Raw genomic sequence first — 7,991 nt, forward strand, 5'->3', positions numbered from 1 at the left:
TCAGCTGCCTTCGACTCTGTGGACCACCCACTTCTCCTCAACACGCGATCTGACCTTGTCTTCACAGACTCCATCCTCTCCTGGTTCTCCTCTTATCTCTCCGGTCGTTCATTCTCAATCTCTTTTGCAGGCTCCTCCTTCCCCTCCCATCCCCTTACTGTGGGGGTTCCCCAAGGTTCAGTGCTTGGTCTCCTTCTGTTCTCGATCTACACTCACTCCCTTGGTGACCTCATTCGCTCCCACGGCTTCAACTATCATCTCTATGCTGATGACACCCAAATCTACATCTCTGCCCCTGCTCTCTCCCCCTCTCTCCAGGCTTGCATCTCCTCCTGCCTTCAGGACATCTCCATCTGGATGTCTGCCCTCCACCTAAAACTCATCAAGTCCAAGACTGAACTCCTTGTCTTCCCTCCCAGACCTTGCCCTCTCCTCCCTCTTCCCCATCCCTCACCTTACCTCCTTCCCTTCTCCACAGCACCTGTATATATGTATATATGTTTGTACATATTTATTACTCTATTTATTTATTTATTTGACTTGTACATATCTATTCTATTTATTTAATTTTGTTAATATGTTTGGTTTTGTTCTCTGTCTCCCCCTTCTAGAATGTGAGCCCACTGTTGGGTAGGGACGTTCTCTATATGTTGCCAACTTCTACTTCCCAAGCGCTTAGTACAGTGCTCTGCACACAGTAAGTGCTCAGTAAATACGATTGATTGATTGATTGATAGCACGTAAGGGAGAAATTCTAGTATAATACAATTTTAGCTTTACAATTAAATTTCTATAAATATTTCGTAATTCAGAAGCCCTGTAATGTTCACTGGTATTTGTGAAACCCAGGGCAATAGGAAGGTCGATGAGAATTGGTGATGAACACTCTATCCATTTGGGGATGAAAGTACTGTCCAATAGTGAAATATAAGGAGCAAATAGAGCATAGTCCATGTTGGCCACGTGATGGCGCCTTGAAGTCAAGGAAAGGCTTTAGCTATTTTCTTCAAGCTTTGCTGATGAAAAATCACAAGAAGGAAGAGAATTAGGGGCAATGAAGCTGAGCCTATTTCAAATTCAAATTGTTAGGTAATTACCAATAAACAACTGTGCTAGGGCTCTTTCTGTGCATCCCTTGGATTAAGTTTTTCTTTCTTTGTTTTTCTCTCTCTCTAATTTTCCCCCTTTTCCTTCCTTTTCTTCTCTGTTCTTCCAAACCATTTGGTATAGTGAGTATATTGCACTTAGTTACTTCTACATTCCATCTCCTTTAGACTGTAAGTTTATTGTGGGTAGGAAATGTGTCCGTTTATTGTTATATTGTACTCTGCTAAATGCTTAATACAGTGCTCTGCACACGGAAAGTGCTCAATAAATACGATTAACTGATTCACTGTTATAGATACATTTGTCTATGTTGTATGTTAGTGAGGGAATCCAGACCCTGCCCAATGTAGTAACATAGCATAAAAATAGACCATGGTGTGAGGAAAACAAGCCTTCTTAACCTCTACTCCCTCTCCTTTCTGTAATCTTTATTCAGCTCACCCTCAGCCCCACCGCACATATGTACATCCATAATTTATTTTAATGCCTATCTCCCCTTCTAGACTGCAAGGTCCTTGTGGATAAGAGATGTCTCTACAAGCTCCGTTATGTTTACTCTTCAAAGTGCTTAGTACAGTGCTCTGCACACTAAGCACAAAATAAATATGATTGCCTGATTGATTTATGATTAAAAATGGCATTTGTGTAAGAATTTAGAGTCTTAGTTTCCAGAAAGTTGGCTTGGTATGGCAGCTCTAAGGGTAAAAGGATCTGGACAGTCAATCTGTCAGTCAGTCAGTAATATTTATTGAGTGCTTACTGTGTGCAGAGTACTGTACTAAAAGCTTGGGAGAGTAAAATATAACAATAAACAGACACATTATGTCGATAAACAGACAGGAACAGCCATGATGATACAGTGATGGTTATACTGCTCTGATGTTAAGCAGAGCAGGAATAGAAAGCACCCAGAGGTTGGCATTCACTACAATGGCACTCTCTGTGGATTGGTAATACAGCCATTAAGCCACTGCATTCCATTCACTTGACAGTTCCCTTTCCAAACTCCTGGTTATTTCTCCCCTTCTAGCCTGTGAGCTTCTTGTCAGCAAGGAAGATATCTACCAACTCTGTTGTAGTCTCCCAAGCACTTAGTACAGTGCTGTACATATAGTAAGCACTTAGTTAATATGATTGATGAAGTGATTGACTGATACTTTCTCATCTCCTGGCCCTTGGCTAATTGATCTAATCTGCCAATTCATGAGAAGAATGATTTCCTTTACAGTGAATGGGAAAAACTCACAGGTATTTGGTAAGTCACTGTTTTACTCCTGATAAAGGAGACCTCGGCATTCCATCCTAGAAAATGTTTTCTACTTACTGAATAGTCCCTTCCTAAGGGTAAGAGCTCGACAGCTATTGCAAACAGACCTGAACTGTGACTAGAAAGATAGATTGGATCGTGATTAATTATTGCCCCTAAAGTGTCCTTATTTACAGTCTTCTGGGTCTAATTAGGTTCTTTGCAATTCATTTATGAGGTAGAAGAAAAAGTGCTTTCAAGTTGTGTAATTGCCTATCTCTGAGCACCCAATCAATGTTAATAAAGCCCGATGCAGCTTTTTAGAGTGGAGCTCGATAACAACCACTGGGATTTAGGGCCTGTTCTTAGCACTGGGAAAAAGAGGTCACGTTAAGGACTTTCTCTTGTTAATATTACCAAGTCTGTCAGTTTAACGTCTTAGTTGCTCAGACTCCAGATTCAACAGAAATCTCAGTAAAGTATGGTAGCTTTGGAGACTAGTACCTATGGATATTCCTTTCTTATTTCTGTGCCAATATAGACAGGTATAACTCCCTCAGGATCTGGACATTATGTTCTTGTACCCAAAAACATACTGAAAGGAGGAATTCTATTACTTGTGCCACTGGCTGGCTCTTTGATACTGAACCACTGAACTCTTCTTTATCTCAGTTTTTTTCACCTATAAAATGGGAATGATCAAGGAAAAAATTATCTGAGTTTCCAGAAGTACCTGTCTGTCACCAAGCCCTATTCTCTTTTGTTCTCTTTGCCTTCTGGTCAAGAGGGATAGAGCAAGGAAAATGATCTCCATTATACAAATGAGGAAACTAAGGCCCAGGTTACATCAGTGACTGGATATTATCCAATAAATTATTTACTGTACGTTTGGCAATTTATAGTCTCCTCTCTCCCCAATTATATTACAAACTATGCAAGATAAAGGGATTGTCTCTTTCTCTTCTGTTGTAAATCAGTGCCTGAGTCCAGACTGGAGCCTGATTTTCCTGGTTCAGCTGGGAGTTTCTATCATTTCACATAAGATTACGTTTTCCAGGAGACTTGATAAGAGTCATTACTTGATGTGATGGCAAACACCTTGGGAAAAGTTAATGTGCTATAAATATTTGAGAGCTGGTTTCCTCCACTGATCTCATTCATCCTCAGAATGCCCCTGGGAGGAGACTAAGAGAGAGGCTTTATTATTTGCAATCTTTCTCGGGGGAAATGGAAGCTAGGGAAGACTAAGGACTTGCCCGGGAAGTGGTGAAATGGAATAGAACTGGTTTGATGATTTGGAGTAGTCATTATCAATCAACTGATGGTATTTATTGAGCACCTGCTGAGTGCAGAGGACTCTACTGAGGAGGTCGAGAGTTCAGAACATGCATTTTTAATTTTTATGGATTTTGTTAAGTCTTTACTAGGTGCTAGGCACTGTATTAAGCTCTGGGGCTGATACAGAGTAATCAGGTTGGACACAGTCCATGTCCCACATGAGGTTCACAGACTTAACTCCCATTTTTCTGCATTGAGGAAGAGAGGATGAAGATAAAGACTTCGATCCTGCGGAAATCCTCAGGCTACTCAAGCTAGCAGTTGGATGCCTTCAGGTGCCTTGGAGTGTTGTGTTCATTCTAATCACCACGATTGACAGCTTCACTGCAATAACACCTGCCTATCAAAGGTCTTACAGAAACACTGTTCTGCTGCTACCATTGGTCTGCTAAAATGTTCTAGCTCCCATTGATGAGAAATCTGAAGATGAAATAGTGGAAGGTGGAGGATGAACGTGGGTCTTAAATTGTGGCAGGTCAAGGGAAAGCAGCATGGCCTAGGATAGCACATGGGCCTGGGAGTTGAAGGACATGAGTTCTAATCCCAGATCTGTCACTTGTCTGCTGTGTCACCTTGGACAAGCCACTAAATTTCTCTGTGTCTTAGTTACCTCATCTGTAAAATGGGGATTAAGACTGAAGCCCCATGTGGGACAAGGACTGTGTCCAGCCTGATTAGCTTGCATCTACTCCAGCCCTTCTTACAGGACCTGTCACATAGTAAGCACTTAACAAATGCCATAGTTATTATTATCATTTCAGTGCCACATCCAAACAAATTGCCCTACTCCCTCTTCAACTTCTGCAAACTAGAACATTCCCAGCAGGCCTAGACTTTAACAACATAAAGGCTCCAAGCAATTTTGGCAATAGCCCTTAGCCACTACCTGCATTAGCCATTTGCCCCAAGAGGTCGGAGAGGAATAGTAACCCAGGTAACAAGATTTCCAGTCATCTGTTTAACATTGGGACCTTCTCTTCAGAGGAGGCAAAAGAGTACAGAAGTGGACAGTACCCTAGGTCGACTGATAGAGGAGGTTTGCCTCCCTGGGATGGTTTAGAAAATAGTAATAATCTCTAGACTGTCAATCTGTTGGCAGGGAACACGTCTAGCAAATTAATACATTGCACTCTTCAAGCGTTTAGTACACTGCTCTGCAAATGGTAAAGGCTCAAGAAATACTATTGGTATTTGTTAAGTACTTACCATCTGTCAAGCACTGTGCTGTGCACTGGTTTAAAAATAAGCAGATCAGATCCAGTCCTTGCCTCACAGGGAGCTCACAGATTAAGAGAAAGAGAGAACTGGTATCTGATCCCTATTTTTACAAATGAGCAAACTGAGGCACGGAGAAGTTAAGCAACTTGCCCAGTGTCACACAGTGGGAAAGTGGCAGAGTCTGAGATGCTGCAATCAATCAATCAATCAATCAATCAATCAATCGTATTTATTGAGCGCTTACTATGTGCAGAGCACTGTACTAAGCGCTTGGGAAGTACAAATTGGCAACACATAGAGACAGTCCCTACCCAACAGTGGGCTCACAGTCTAAAAGGGGGAGACAGAGAACAGAACCAAACATACCAACAAAATTAAATAAATAGGATAGAAATGTACAAGTAAAATAAATAAATAAATAAATAAATAGAGTAATAAATATGTACAACCATATATACATATATACAGGTGCTGTGGGGAAGGGAAGGAGGTAAGATGGGGGGATGGAGAGGGGGACGAGGGGGAGAGGAAGGAAGGGGCTCAGTCTGGGAAGGCCTCCTGGAGGAGGTGAGCTCTCAGTAGGGCCTTGAAGGGAGGAAGAGAGCTAGCTTGGCGGAGGGGCAGAGGGAGGGCATTCCAGGCCCGGGGGATGACGTGGGTCGGGGGTCGACAGCGGGACAGGCGAGAACGAGGTACAGTGAGGAGATTAGCAGTGGAGGAGCGGAGGTTGCGGGCTGGGCAGTAGAAGGAGAGAAGGGAGGAGAGGTAGGAGGGGGTGAGGTGATGGACAGCCTTGAAGCCCAGGGTGAGGAGTTTCTGCCTGATGCGCAGATTGATTGGTAGCCACTGGAGATTTTTGAGGAGGGGAGTAATATGCCCAGAGCGTTTCTGGACAAAGATAATCCGGGCAGCAGCATGAAGTATGGATTGAAGTGGAGAGAGACACGAGGATGGGAGATAAGAGAGAAGGCTGGTGCAGTAGTCCAGACGGGATAGGATGAGAGCTTGAATGAGCAGGGTAGCAGTTTGGATGGAGAGGAAAGGGCGGATCTTGGCAATGTTGCGGAGCTGAGACCGGCAGGTTTTGGTGACGGCTTGGATGTGAGGGGTGAATGAGAGAGCGGAGTCGAGGATGACACCAAGGTTGCGGGCTTGTGAGACGGGAAGGATGGTAGTGCCGTCAACAGAGATGGGAAAGTCAGGGAGAGGACAAGGTTTGGGAGGGAAGACAAGGAGCTCAGTCTTCGACATGTTGAGCTTTAGGTGGCGGGCGGACATCCAGATGGAGATGTCCTGAAGGCAGGAGGAGATGCGAGCCTGGAGGGAGGGGGAGAGAGCAGGGGCAGAGATGTATATCTGGGTGTCATCAGCGTAGAGATGATAGTTGAAGACGTGGGAGCGAATGAGGTCACCAAGGGAGTGAGTGTAGATTGAGAACAGAAGGGGACCAAGCACTGAACCTTGGGGACCCCCCACAGTAAGAGGATGGGAGGGGGAGGAGGAGCCTGCAAAAGAGACTGAGAAAGAACGACCGGAGAGATAAGAGGAGAACCAGGAGAGGACGGAGTCTGTGAAGCCAAGGTCAGATAGCGTGTTGAGGAGAAGGGGGTGGTCCACAGTGTCAAAGGCAGCTGAGAGGTCGAGGAGGATTAGGACAGAATATGAGCCGTTGGATTTGGCAAGCAGGAGGTCATTGGTGACCTTTGAGAGGGCAGTTTCCGTGGAATGAAGGGGACGGAAGCCAGACTGGAGGGGGTCGAGGAGAGAGTTGTTGTTGAGGAATTCTAGGCAGCGCGTGTAGACAACTCGTTCAAGGAGCAAGGAGCAAGCTGCAAGTAGCAGTGACTCCTGTCTGAACAAAATCCTTAGATTTCCTGGGGGAGGAGGGGGGAACCTTCTCTCCTTGGAGCTCAAAGTGCTCTTCCATAAGTTAATTAATTAATTAATTAATTAATTCAACGGTATTTATTGAGCACTTACTGTTCAATGGTATTTATTGAGCACTTACTGTGTGCAGAGCACTGTACTAAGAGAAGCAGCGTGGCTTAGCGAATAGAGCACGGGCTTGGGAGGCAGAGGATGTGGGTTCTAATCCTGCCACTGCCACTTGTCTGCTCTGTGACCTTGGGCAAGTCACTTGACTTCTCTGTGCCTCAGTTACCTCATCTTTAATATGGAGATTAAAAGTGTGAGCCCCACGTGGGACAACCTGATTTCTCTTTATCTACCCCAGCCCTTAGAACAGTGACAAGAGAATGGGGAAACATTCTCTGTCCCTTCTGCCAAGGCTCAAGGTTACACAATCCTGGCCGGCTGCCATCCCAGCTCCGCCACTTGTCAGCTGTGTGACATTGGGAAAGTCACTTCATTTATCTGTGCCTCAGTGACCTAATCTGTAAAATGGGGATTAAGTCTGTGAGCCCCACGTAGGACAACCTGATTACCTTATATACACCTTAGTGCTTAGAACAGTGTTTGGCACTTAGCAAGCGCTTCACAAATATCATTATTATGATTGTTTAAGCGCTATACAGCGGGGGACCTGGCCGCCTAGTAGCGTGACCGAACAGGCCATTCCCGCCCAGAGCGGCCCACAGGGTGACGAGTTGCCGCGCAGGGCCCAAGGCGACGTTGAGCATAGCCGGGCTGCAGTTGCGACAGTAGCCCATCAGAGGGCAGTAAGACGCTGCGGCGTTGGCGTCGACAGCGGCGTTGGGCAGAGCCGGGCTGCAGTTGCGGCCGTGGCCCGGCAGAGAGCAGTAAGAGGCAGCGGCGTCAGGCCTCGTGGCCGACCGGGCGTGGCGCGGCCCGGGCCGGCACAATGGAAGAGGTGGCGCCGAGCCCCGAAACAGCCCGCACGGCCAGCCCTTCCTCCCTCTGCACATTGCCCTAACAGGAAACTCCATCCATGGGGACTTCCCCCCAGTGACCTTCAGACAGATGACCAGATGACCTGAAGCGTGGCTTAGTGGAAAGAGCACGGGCTTGGGAGTCAGAGGTCATGGGTTCTAATCCTGGCTCTGCCACTTGTCTGCTCTGTGACTCTGGGCAAGTCACTTCACTTCTCTGGGCCTCAGTTACC

The sequence above is a fragment of the Tachyglossus aculeatus genome, unplaced genomic scaffold (assembly GCF_015852505.1).
Source record: "Tachyglossus aculeatus isolate mTacAcu1 unplaced genomic scaffold, mTacAcu1.pri SUPER_32, whole genome shotgun sequence".
Lineage (NCBI taxonomy): Eukaryota > Metazoa > Chordata > Mammalia > Monotremata > Tachyglossidae > Tachyglossus > Tachyglossus aculeatus.